Source organism: Phoenix dactylifera, unplaced genomic scaffold, assembly GCF_009389715.1.
Source record: "Phoenix dactylifera cultivar Barhee BC4 unplaced genomic scaffold, palm_55x_up_171113_PBpolish2nd_filt_p 002139F, whole genome shotgun sequence".
Classification (NCBI taxonomy): Eukaryota; Viridiplantae; Streptophyta; class Magnoliopsida; order Arecales; family Arecaceae; genus Phoenix; species Phoenix dactylifera.
In genome coordinates this window covers 24,355-37,528 of record NW_024069406.1, presented here as the reverse complement: position 1 = coordinate 37,528, position 13,174 = coordinate 24,355, and the positions used below count along the sequence as shown (strand labels likewise).

Here is a 13,174-nt window from a genome sequence, read left to right as displayed (position 1 = left end):
AATAAAGTCTAGTGTGATCCAAATGCTCCTATCTTTTTATGGGCTCACCAACGAAGACCCATACAAACATTTAGATAAATTTCTTGAGATTTGCACCACGGTCAAGATTCAGAACTTCACTGATGATGCCCTGAAACTTAGGTTATTCCCCTTCTCCCTTAAAGATAGAGCCAAACAATGGCTGAATTCTTTAGAAGCTAACTCAATTCGTTCTTGGGATCAAATGCAACAAGAATTCCTTAAAAAATACTTTCCTATAGGAAGAACGAACTAGTTTAGACGTGCCATTACAAGCTTTTCCCAAATCGAGGGAGAAGAATTTCATGAAACTTGGGAGAGATTTCGGGACCTAATCCGTAAATGCCCTCATCATCAAATACCTAAGTGGCAGCTAGTGCAATGTTTTTATGACGGTTTGACTGAACGAAACCGTCAGATGATCGATGCTGCATGCGGGAGGACTTTCATGCTTTGAAATGAGCATGAAGCATGGAAACTATTTGAAAATCTTAATGAAAACTCCCTCGACCATGCTTCATGTTCTCGTCAAGCACCCCCGAATTTTCAAAGAAAAGGGGCCATTTGTGAAATAAGTCATTCTATGGACCTGTCTAGCAAGGTAGATGCATTGTCCCATAAGATTGACCAACTAATGATAGAAGGACATGTCGTTAGCTCTTCCCAAGCACAAGTGTGTGCTATCTGTTCTAGCCTATCGCATCCTATTCATGAGTGCCCCTCAGTACCCCAATATCCCAAACTCGTGCAAGAACACATCAATGCTGCCCAAACACAGCCCAGACCGGATAATGATCCATTTTCCAATACATATAATCCGGGATGGTGGAATCATCCAAATTTTTCTTGGAGGCAGCAAGCTTCTAATACCTCCCAACCCTTCTCCCAAAATTTTCAAAACCCTCAGAATTTCCATCTCTACCGTCCCTCCACTCAATTTCAGCATCCTCCTCCACCAACCCAAAGAAATACAGCCTTTGAGGAGAAGGTGTTGACTGCCCTTCAAGGTTTGGAGGCAAACACACAACTATTGCACTCTCACACGCAATCAATTGCTAAGCTAGAATCCCAAATGGGTCAACTAGCTAATGCATTAAATAAGCGAGAGGAAGGTAAGCTTCCAAGTCAACTAATGAGTAATCCTAGGGGACAATACGTGGCTCAAGAAACTCAACTAAATCATGAGCAAGCCAATGCTTTGACTACCCTAAGGAGTGGACGTATAATAGATAATAAGGTTGGGGAGGGTAACAATAAGGAAGGAAAAGAAGAAGAGAAGAATGTATCACATGAAAATCCAAAACCTTCTTCAGCTAGTCCACCATCTGCCACAACCCATATTCCAAAGGCTCCATTTCCTGAAGCACTTAATGCACCCTCTCCCTTTGGCAAGAAGGAAACTTCATTAGAAGAGATGATGGAGGTCTTCAAACAAGTTAAAATCAACCTCCCACTCCTTGATGCTATCAAACAAGTTCCCTCCTATGCCAAATTTCTCAAAGACCTTTGCACCCAAAAGCGCAAATCTAGGACACATGTGCCTAAAAAGGTCCTCCTAACTGAGCAGGTAAGTTCCATTCTCCAACACAACACCCCTCCAAAATTCAAAGATCCTGGCGCTCCCACTATTTCCTGTGTCATAGGAGATAACTTCATTGATCGAGCACTTTTAGATCTAGGGGCAAGTGTGAATCTTCTACCCTATTCAGTCTATGAAAAATTTGGGTTGGGTGAATTGAAACCTACCTCGGTATCTTTACAATTGGCTGATCGATCGGTGAAGATGCCAAGGAGGATGATTGAAGATGTTCTTATCAAGGTAGACAAATTCTATTTTTCAGTAGATTTTATCGTCCTTGACATGGAACATGTGCCCAACCTTAAAAAACAAATCCCTGTGATTCTTGGTCGTCCCTTTTTAGCTACAGCCAATGCATGTATCAACTGTAGAACTGGGGCAATGGATATATCATTTGGGAACATGAAAATTAAGTTGAATGTGTTTCATGCCGCTGACCAACATGTGAGGGAAGACGGATGTTGCCTAATTGATGAAATGGATGATCTTGTAGAGGAAGCCCTTCCCTATATCTTAGCAGATGACCCCCTAGAGGCATGCTTGGCCCATTTTGACATTGACAACTTTGACTTAGACAAGGCCATAGAAGAAGTCAACATCTTACTCGACAATCAATCTCCCATGAGTTCCCTTCCTTGGAAGATCCGACCTGAACCTCTTCCCCCCATTGCTAGCGCACCACTTTGTCCTTCCATTGATTCTCCACCTAAACTCGAGTTGAAGCCACTTCCGACAACTCTTAAGTATGCCTTTCTAGGACCAGAAGATACCCTCCCTGTAATCATCGCAGCCAACTTATCTACTGAACAGGAGGGTAAACTTTTAAGGGTGCTAGAAGAGAATAAACATGCCATAGGATGGTCTGTAGCCGATTTGAAAGGGGTTGACCCCTCTGTTTGTATGCATCGAATTCATCTCGAAGATGATGCAAAGCCCACCCGAGAAATGCAAAGAAGACTCAATCCTAACTTGAAGGAGGTAGTCAAGAAAGAAGTGGTGAAGTTATTAGATGCCGGAATCATTTATCCAATTTCTGATAGTAAGTGGGTGAGTCCGACACAAGTGGTACCCAAGAAATCAGGTATCACTGTGGTTGAAAATACGGAAGGAGAATTGATACAAACACGTACAACCACGGGTTGGCGTGTGTGCATTGACTACAGAAAACTTAATTCAATGACTAGGAAGGACCATTTTCCTCTACCTTTCATAGATCAAATTTTGGAACGGTTGGCTGGTCAAGGTTTCTACTGTTTCTTAGATGGTTATTCTGGATATAATCAAGTACCTGTCTACCCAGACGATCAAGAGAAAACCACCTTTACTTGCCCATTTGGGACATTTGCATATAGGAGGATGCCTTTTGGACTATGCAATGCACCCGCAACCTTTCAATGATGCATGATGGCCATTTTTTCAGATATGGTGGAAAACTTTTAGAAGTGTTCATTGATGATTTCTCAGTTTTTGGCCTATCTTTTGATGATTGTTTGAACAATTTGACCTTAGTTTTGAAAAGATGTAAGGAGACTAACCTAGTATTAAGTTGGAAAAAGAGCCATTTCATGGTTCAAGAAGGCATAGTTTTAGGACACGTCGTATCCAAGAGGGGCATTGAAGTAGATAAAGCCAAAGTCGTTCTTATTTCCAATCTCTCTCCACCCAAAACTGTGAAACAAATCCGATCATTCCTTGGCCATGCTGGTTTCTACCGTCGCTTCATTCAGGATTTCAGCAAGATTTCCAAACCCTTGTGCAATCTTCTTGCCAAGGACACTCCCTTTGTCTTTGATGTAGCATGCAAAGAAGTATTTGAAAATCTTCGCTCGAAATTGACCACTGCACCTATCATACGGCCTCCTAATTGGACCCTTCCATTTGAATTAATGTGTGACGCATCCGACTATGCAATTGGGGCAGTTTTAGGGCAACGGCTAGATAAAGTACCTCATGTCATCTATTACGCTAGTAAAGCACTCTCAGATGCACAATTGAACTACACCACCACAGAGAAAGAGTTACTAGCTGTAGTATTTGCGCTAGACAAGTTTCGATCTTACCTTTTAGGATCCAAGGTTACCGTATTCACTGATCATGCTGCCCTTCGACACCTTCTTGCAAAGAAGGACACCAAACCCCGTCTGATTCGATGGATTCTTTTACTACAAGAATTTGACCTAGAAATTCGTGACAAGAAAGGAACTGCAAATGTCGTAGCAGACCACTTATCTAGGATTCTTCTTGAGCCCTCTAAGAATACCTCACCTTTACATGATGCTTTCCCAGATGAACAATTATTTGGGGTACAAGGAATGAAAACGCCATGGTTTGCAAACATAGTAAATTACCTGGCCATAGGACGAATTCCTGATGATTGGTCAACTCAAGACAAGAACCGATTCTTTTCACAAGTGAAATTCTATTATTGGGATGATCCCGATCTATTCAAGTATTGTCCCGATCAAGTAATCCGTCGATGTGTCCCCGAATGCGAATTTCAAAGTATTCTTTCATTCTGCCATTCACAAGCTTGTGGGGGACATTTTGGGGATAGAAAAACTGTAGCAAAAGTTTTACAGAGTGGATTTTATTGGCCCACTCTTTTCAAAGATGCCCATAACTTTTGCCAAACTTGTGAACGGTGCCAACAGATGGGTACCATCTCCCGTAGAGATATGATGCCTCTCAATCCTATTTTAATTGTAGAAATATTTGATGTCTGGGGTATTGACTTTATGGGCCCTTTCCCACCATCCTTTGGTTTCGAATATATTCTTGTAGGGGTTGATTATGTTTCAAAATGGGTAGAAGCTGTCGCCACTAAAACTAATGACCACAAGGTTGTGATTAAATTTTTACATGAAAATATCTTTTGTCGTTTTGGCACACCCCGAGCCATCATCAGTGATGGGGGATCTCATTTTTGCAACCGGTCTTTCGAGGCTTTGGCTCGCAAATATAACATCACCCACAAAGTTGCTACCCCATATCATCCCCAAACGAGTGGACAAGTCGAGGTGTCCAATAGAGAGTTAAAACACATCTTAGAGAAAACAGTACGTCCCGATAGGAAAGATTGGTCTCAAAGGATAAATGATGCACTCTGGGCCTATCGTACTGCCTACAAAACTCCTATTGGCATGTCTCCCTACCGATTAGTTTTTGGAAAAGCTTGTCACTTACCGGTAGAACTTGAACATAGAGCTTTCTGGGCTATCAAAAAGTTTAACTTAGATATGGCAGTAGCTGGTCCTCACTGAAAACTCCAACTAAGTGAACTTGAAGAATTGCACAATGAGGCTTATGAAAATGCTAAAATTTATAAAGCAAGGACTAAGGCTTTTCATGATAAAAATATTAACCATAAGTCCTTCGAACCTGGTCAAAAGGTTTGGCTGTTCAATTCAAAGTTGCGACTCTTCCCGGGTAAACTTCGTTCTAGGTGGGATGGACCATTCGTAGTGAAAAAGGTTTTTCCTTATGGTACAGTAGAGATCCAACACCTCAATGGTGGACATATTTTAAAAGTCAATGGTCAAAGGTTAAAACCTTATGTGGACTGTGTTACCGATGGGCAATTGATCGAATCCCTTAATTTGACGAATCCTATTTATCAAAATAATTAAGGATACACCGTGTCTGGCTGAAGACAATAAACTTAGCGCTTGTTGGGAGGCAATCCAATTCTCTTAGATTTCTTTAACATTGAGGACAATGTTAGGTTTAGGTTTGGGGGTATTTTTAAGTATTTTTTTCATTTTTTATTTTGTTTGCATCTCTTGCATTCGTTTTCACTTCATAATGTCAGGTTTATCAAAAGAAATAAAAAAATAAAAAAATAAAAATATCTTTTAAAAAAATGTGTTCATTTTCATTTTTTATAAAATAATAATAAAAAAATTAAAAAAAAAGTTTTTGTTTTTTAAAAAAAACAACCTCATTTCTATACATTAATGCGAGAATGCTAAACACACAAGGTATATAAAATCTAAAAAGCCTAATGACTAGTCGGAAGTAATATAAATTTAAATTCTTTTCATTAAGTCTCTCTTAGGAAGTTGTAAGCTAATTAATACTTCGGAATTTCACTACACACTGGACGACACTTCTAAGGTCTAGGCTCGACATTATATTGATAGTATAGTAGCAACCTTGGACCCTGATGAATCATACTTATCTAATCCAAAAAAAAAAAAATCATCAATAATAATGGATTTAGTCAGAAACATCGAAAAGGGCTACCTATTGTCAAAGGTCAAGTGGGCTTGTGATGAGAACTCCGAGCATAAGTCCGTAGGGGAGTCTTGATGCCCGACACCTTATGCCACCTGGTGTGAGAGTTGTCAACTGATTGCTCGTTACACGGAGAAATCACCACAAGAGTAAAAGTGCACAATATATATATAAAAAGGAAAAAAAAAACTCTGTATTGACCTTGAAAAAGACAATAGTGTGAAAGCCGTCGTTGTAAAAATTCGAGTAAACTGGAATATTACAGATAAAGTCCGTGAGGTACTAAAGTAAATATCCACAACTCTCGAAATCCTGCAGATAAAATGATTTTGAATCAGTAAACAGGTCCTTTCGACCAATCCTTGGAAACTACTAGTCTTTGCAATATTTTGTTGATCTGAACCCTTAGCTTGTGTACGGTCCAGATTTCACCGAGCACTCCAGTATAAATAAGTCTTACAACTCTCTAACGGAAACTTAATGACTTCAACTTGAATTGCATCTTGACCTAGAATTTGGGCTGACTTAGTAAATAAAACCATGTGTGCTTTGAAATTCTTATCATTTTTTATCTTAAATTAGATTTTAATAATAATATAAAAAAAAAGAGTCTTTGAAATTCTTTACTAGTATGCATTTCGAATTTGATTTTCACTTCATAGATCAATCGATAAAAAATAATAATAATAATAATAATAAAGAATAAAAATAATAAAAAAAATAATCATAACAATAAATGATTTATTTTAATATTGAAGTTTGTGGGTATCTTCACTGGAAACCCTCACGAGACTATAACTCGTCCACTATGGTAACCTAGGGGTTTAAAGCCTTGTTGCATATGGTAAATGCAATCGCGATACCTGCGAAAGTGAGTTAGAGTTTCTTCTTTTCTAATTTTATTTTACTCGAGGACTAGCAAAATGTAGGTTTGGGGGTGTGATAAGTGCTAAATAATGTACAAATTTATCTATTTTACATAGCACTTATTATTATTGTTATGCACATATTTTAAATATTAACAGAAGAAAATGTGTTTCCCCTCTTTTCATTTTAATAAATTATTAGAGGTAATTCAAGTTTGGTTTAATTTTCTATATTGATTTAGTCTAATGTGTGTGCAGGTCGAGTCACCCCATTCACAAACTAGTCCCAATCTGTTTCATGTGTGGACTACTTTCTCCCACATGTGCATGAAGCTATTCATTCCTTTGTCCATGTCATATTTCCCCGTGTGCATCAAGCTTCCCAACCTAGCAAAATAGAGGCCTCTCCCATTTTCTCCACGTGTCCAAACTTCCTTTATTTTAGAATCAAAGCCCTTCCAACCTACCCGAATGGACCCAACCACTTTTCTAAAAAAGGAAGAAGAAATATAAATAATAAAAAATTCACATATCCTACTCATTCCCGTATTCATCTCCCACATCATATTTACTCTCTTCCCCGCCCTGTTTTGGAACATACCGAGTGATCCCTTCCGCATCGGCCCGCGTCCCCGCCTCCTCACGGCTACCTACTTTCCTAGCAAAATAGAGCAAGAAAAAGAACGATCTTCCCCTCCAATCCAGTGCCCGAAGCAGGGGATTTCTCTTCCCAAAAATCGGCAGATCACCCAACCCGATCCTCCATTCCTTTCGCGCCCAAAGACTTCCTCCCAACCGATTCACAAATCCAACATCACTCCCTTTAGATCACGTCCAAAAAAAAATCCCCTGTTTCAAGATCAAATCCATTCCCAGCCGGCTCCAAACCAGCGCCCAAAGATTTCATCCCAACCAAAATCCTCTCTTTCTTTCCTTCCCAGCAGCCATAGCCAGATCCTCCGCACGTCCCCACTTCTCCCACGATGCATCCAGCTAGGCATTTTCCGCATCCAAGCATCTGTGGCAACGTCGTCATCCCCGGGTGTTCCGCCATCAGTCAATCCAGCCAGCGACCGAGTGGAAGACCAATCTCTCCCGCTTCCGCCCAACTTCCAGCTATCCCGGGCTCACAGATCATCTCCCAAATCCTCTCTTTCCATTCTCCTTCCCAGCACTGAAACAGGGGAGATCTTCTTCCCAAAGCAGCCAGCCGGTGACTTCTTTCCTTCCCAGCACACCGAAGCAAATCATCCCGGATTTTATCTCCTCCCGCGATGCAATCTTCCCAGCATCCACGGATCTCAACCGCATTCAACCCAGCTTCTTCCAATCCATTTACAGCCACAGCCATTCCGGGATATGATCACAGCTCCTTCCATTTTTAGGGATCCCAGCACCCAATGCGCCCAACCGTGTCCGAGATCTCCTCTGCGTGCCAGCCTCTGCAAGGCATACCTACCACGTCCAGCTCCTTCCCCTTTGATTCCGACGCCAAACAGGGGAAAGAGGGATTTGATACGGGGTGCTCTTGAAGATATAAAAGGAGGCCACGGTTGGAAGAACAGGGAGGAGGCTCTGTTTCGGTGAAGAAGAAGAAGAAGAAGAAAGCCGAGAGAAAGAAATAAAAAAAGAAGAGAGAGGGGAGGAAAGAGAATATTTTGTGATATTTTGGGAATAATGAGAGGTGAAGGCTTTCATTTGAAGATGGGAGGTCGTCCGGAAGCCATGCGCGGCTAAACGTCTAGTCTAGGGCTGGATGAAGCCCTAGCAATGTATCAGGGCATTGTAGTTCTTATTTTTATTATTATTTTGGAGCTTGCTTAAATTCTTATTTTCAATGAAATATTCCTTTATGATATTTAAACTTTGAGCATGCTAGTTACTAATCATATTTGCTAAAGTAGTCTAAGATGATTCATGCCTAGGAAGATGAAGTGTGCTGCATCCTAGATTAGCATACTTAGGTAGACACTTCATGCTACACCGAAGATGGATCTTCCTAACACTCTTTATGATTTTATTTTAAAAGGCTTGTGGCCAAATTGCATGCCTCTCCAAAAGACAAAAATTAAGAACACAGTCCTTGATGCAATGCTATGTGGTGGATTCCAAATCCTAGATCTATTTACTCTGATCAATTCCAATTCGCACTCATAGTTTAATTTAGTTAAATCAAGTTAGCAAATCCTTCTTTTTGATTTATTTTTAAAGAAAAATAACTTGTCTCCAATCCTTGTGGACCGACACCCGTAATCACTATCCTACAGGGTACGTGCTATTGCGTGGTTTACTTTTAAAATTGAAAGAACCGATCAAAGATACCTTTTCACCTGTAGCCATGCTGAAGTCCATTCGAACGTTGCTTGCCATTGCAGCTTATCATGATTATGAGATATGGCAGATGGATGTGAAAACTGCATTCCTTAATGGATATCTTGAGGAAGATATCTATATGGAACAGCCGCACGATTTCACTTTCAGTGATGGTGATCACAAGGTCTGCAAGCTGCAAAGATCCATTTATGAACTAAAGCAAGCATCTCGGAGTTGGAACACTCGTTTCGATGATGTGATCAAATCGTTTGATTTCATCAAGAATGAAGCGGAACCATATGTGTATAAAAAGGTCAGTGGGAGAGCTACAGTATTCCTCGTATTGTAGTGGATGATATACTCCTAATTGGAAATGATATTTCTATGCTCACATCGGTCAAGTTATGGCTGTCTAAGAAGTTATCAATGAAAGATCTAGGTGAAGCATCTTTATTTTGGGGATTAAGATCTATAGAGATAGATCTAAGAGGATGCTTGGCCTATCACAGAAAATGTACATAGAGGAAGTGTTGAAGAGGTTCAGCATGGAAAACTCTAAGAGAAAATTGTTACCCCTAAGGCATGGGATAAATCTCTCCAAAAAGATGTGCCCCAAAACATCTGAAGAGATTCAGCGCATGAGTAGGATCCCTTATGCATCAGCAATAGGGAGCCTCATGTGTGCCATGCTATGTACTCGACCTGATATAGCACATGCTATGAGTGTCACGAGCAGATATCAGTCAAATCCAGGCGAGGAGCACTGGATAACTGTAAAAAATATCCTTAAATACTTGAGAAGGACTAAGGATCTGTTTTGGTCTTTGGGGGAGGCACAGAGTTAAAGGTAGAAGGATATACTGATTCAGACTTCATGACTGACCCTGATGATAGAAAGTCTACATCAGGATATATATTTTTATGCAATGGAGGATCGGTAAATTAAAAGAGTTCGAAGCAATCGATTATTGCAGATTCTACCATGGAAGCAGAGTACATTGCTGCATCGGATGCTACGAAGAAAGCGTTCTTGTACAAGAAGTTTGTTGAAGAGCTAGGAGTCATATCATCAGATGCCATAACCCTTTTCTGCAACAACAACGGCACCATAGCACTGGCTAAGGAGTCGAGGTCTCACCAGAAGTCCAAGCACATAGAGCGGCGATTTCATCTAATTCGCGACTACCTCGAAAAGAAATATGTAGAGGTGTAGAGAGTAGACTCCACTGATAACGTGGCGGACCCATTCACTAAGCAGCTGAGTTAGAAGAAATTAGAAGTCCATCTTGAAAAAATGGAAGTTAAATATATGTCTGATTAGCTTTAGTGCAAGTGGAAGATTGTTAGAAGTATGCCCTAGAAGCCAACATGGCTGACGCATATTTGTAATCTGGAGTATAAATTTGTAATTTGACACTTATTAATAAATAAGATTGGGCACTTTATTTTTCATTCATGTTTGTATGTATCCATGAAACGTCCAAAAAATTAATAGATGATGACACATAATTTCAAGGAGTTGAGAATTTGAGGCATGTGTCATTAGGGATTAATTTCTAAATGCTCCTGATCGATGGATCCATCATGAGGGACGGTGATCGATCCGCTGAGATTAGTGCACAGATCACTTAGTCAGATGGACGAGTCTCGAGTCCACGGTGTAGACACACTAGAGTGATTATGCAAGTACTTGTTAGAGAACAAGGTACTGAGCGTGACCAAAGATAGTAGTCACATGGATGTCTATCCACTCGTCAGTGACTACTTATGCTGCAGTTGTATGACTGGTCCTTTGACCTGCGATGCCTCAGCTATTCACTGTGAGGTTGCTGTAGTTTGACGAGCATGTGAACTTGGGCCCTAGTCATTCGGGTCCTTGTAGTGCGAATTGGCTGCAGTAGGTTCATTTTGGAATAGTATGTGATTTATGAGACTGAGTTCGATATATTTCTGGCCAAGTATTTTGGAAAAAGAGTTTTCCATATCTCGAACTGGAAGTCGTATAAATTTGACATATGACAGACGATGAGGTTTGACGAGATATCCATAACCTCCGTCACGTCGGGATCTATGATAGAGGGACTGTATTATATGCTAACTGTACCAAGAGGTTCAGATATTTCATTCTACTGGGTTGCCACCACATACTGCTAGGTGTCACTAATGGATTGTGAGACTCGAAGGCATTCACTTGGTGATCAGTGAACCCTAAAAGTAGAACTGAAATTGTTTCAGTCCACTGAAAGGAGTTTCAGTGATATTGAGATGGAGATCTCAATATTTCTCACTACCAGTTAGAATAGAACCTACGGGGTCACACACATAGAGGATTTAATTAGTCAGACTATAATAATTGTGATTTAGAATTATAATAGAAATCAATCATCAATATGATTGGTGATTGAATTAACCCACTAAGTGTTAGTGATTTAATGGAAGAAGAATTAAGTGGAATTGATTGCAATTGGATTGCAATTGGGCTGATTTAATAAGCCATATCAAATTGGGTTCGATCCAAATTGATTTGGGTTCATGATTGGGTCAATTTGATTAAACCAAGGTTTGTGCAAATTTTAATGACCACATGTCGTTGTAGGATGAATATGACTTAAGTCATGTTCACACTATGCGGACTTTAAAGTTCACATGGCGTCGTAGGATGCATGCTTCTAAATCAATTAATTCTCCTAATGAGATTAGAAATCCTAATATGATTAGAAAATTAATCAATTGATTAAATAGACATATGTCATGCATCTATAAGCACAAGGATTGGACACTTGGCATTAATCCAAGGGTGGGTTATAGTCTCATACTCCTAATAAGATTAGGAGGAGCCCTAAATCCAATCTATAAAAGGGTAGCAAGGAAGAAGTTATGAATCAATTCTCTCCTCTTCCTCTCTACGCCTCCTCTTCTTTCTTCCTCCTTCTCCACGGCAGCAAGGGGTCTTCATCCTCCTCTTCTTCCACGGTAGCAAGGCAAGGAAGATTCACGTGCAAGGTTCCTCCTTCCTCTTCCTCCATCACGAGCAAGGTTGAAGAAGAAAGGATTCTTCTTTAAGGAGGTATGTTGCAGATTTTTATCTTCTAATCTATATGATAGTCATGAGAGGTCTTTACAAGGAGCTAGCACTCCAGTAAGACCCTATCTCAGATGATTAGATCCTCGTGTGGATACTTGTAGAGGCCGAACAATTGTGTGGCTCAAACAGAAACCTAGATAGATCATCAGGCTACGGTGTTCTTCACCTGCAGAATTTTTGAAGATGAGATCTTCAAATTAATTTCTTCTGATTTTAGTTTCAGTTTTATGAATCTTAATCAACCTTCCTCAGATCTTAATCTTTCCTTCCTAATGAATTCAAAGATCTTCTAGATTTGGATCCAGAAAAATTTTTGAATTCTATGATCCAAGGCGCGTTCATGCGATGAACGACGTTCCGTTCGAATTCCGCTGTGAACATCGCATTGAACGGGGCGTAACTCAGCAAGTTTTGGCAGAAGGTGGACTAGCTGAAGAAGAAGAAGAAGAATGTTTTAGATTTTCATTTGACACATTTCTATCCTCTTCTTCACCTTCCTTATTGTTATCCTCCCCAATCTTATTGTCTACTACACGTCCACTCCTTAGGGTAGTCAAAGCATTGGCTTGTTCATGATGAATTGCATTTAGTTGATTTTCTTGAGCCATGTATTGTCCCCTAGGATTACTTTGTGGATGGCTTGGAAGCTTTCCTTCCTCTCGCTTGTTCAATGCATTAGCTAGTTACCCCATTTGGGATTCTAGCTTGGCGATGCATTGCGTGTGAGAGTGCACTAATTGTGTAATGATTTCCAAACCTTGAAGGGCGTTCAACACTTTCTCCTCAAAGGCTGTGTTTCTTTGGAGTGGAGGAGGAGTGTGTTGAAATTGAGTCGAGGGACGGTAGGGATGAATATTTTGTGAGGTTTGAAAATTATGAAGGTTTTGAAAATTTTGGGAGTAGGGTTGGGTAGTATTCGAAGCTTGCTGCTTCCAAGAAAAGTTAGGATGATTCCGCCATCCCGGATTATATGTATTGGAAAATGGGTCATTATCAGGTCTGGACTGTGTTTGAGCAGCATTGATGTGTTCTTGCACGAGTTCGGGAAATTGGGGTGCTGAGGGGCACTCATGAATAAGG

At 40.2% G+C, this 13,174-nt stretch overlaps 1 non-coding gene across 1 annotated transcript; it reads right to left on the bottom strand.

The window, feature by feature from the left end:
- Positions 1-272: 272 nt before the first annotated feature.
- Positions 273-378, bottom strand: LOC120109408. Its single transcript, XR_005510297.1, has one exon. It is a non-coding gene; the product is annotated as a small nucleolar RNA R71 (small nucleolar RNA).
- Positions 379-13,174: the final 12,796 nt, after the last annotated feature.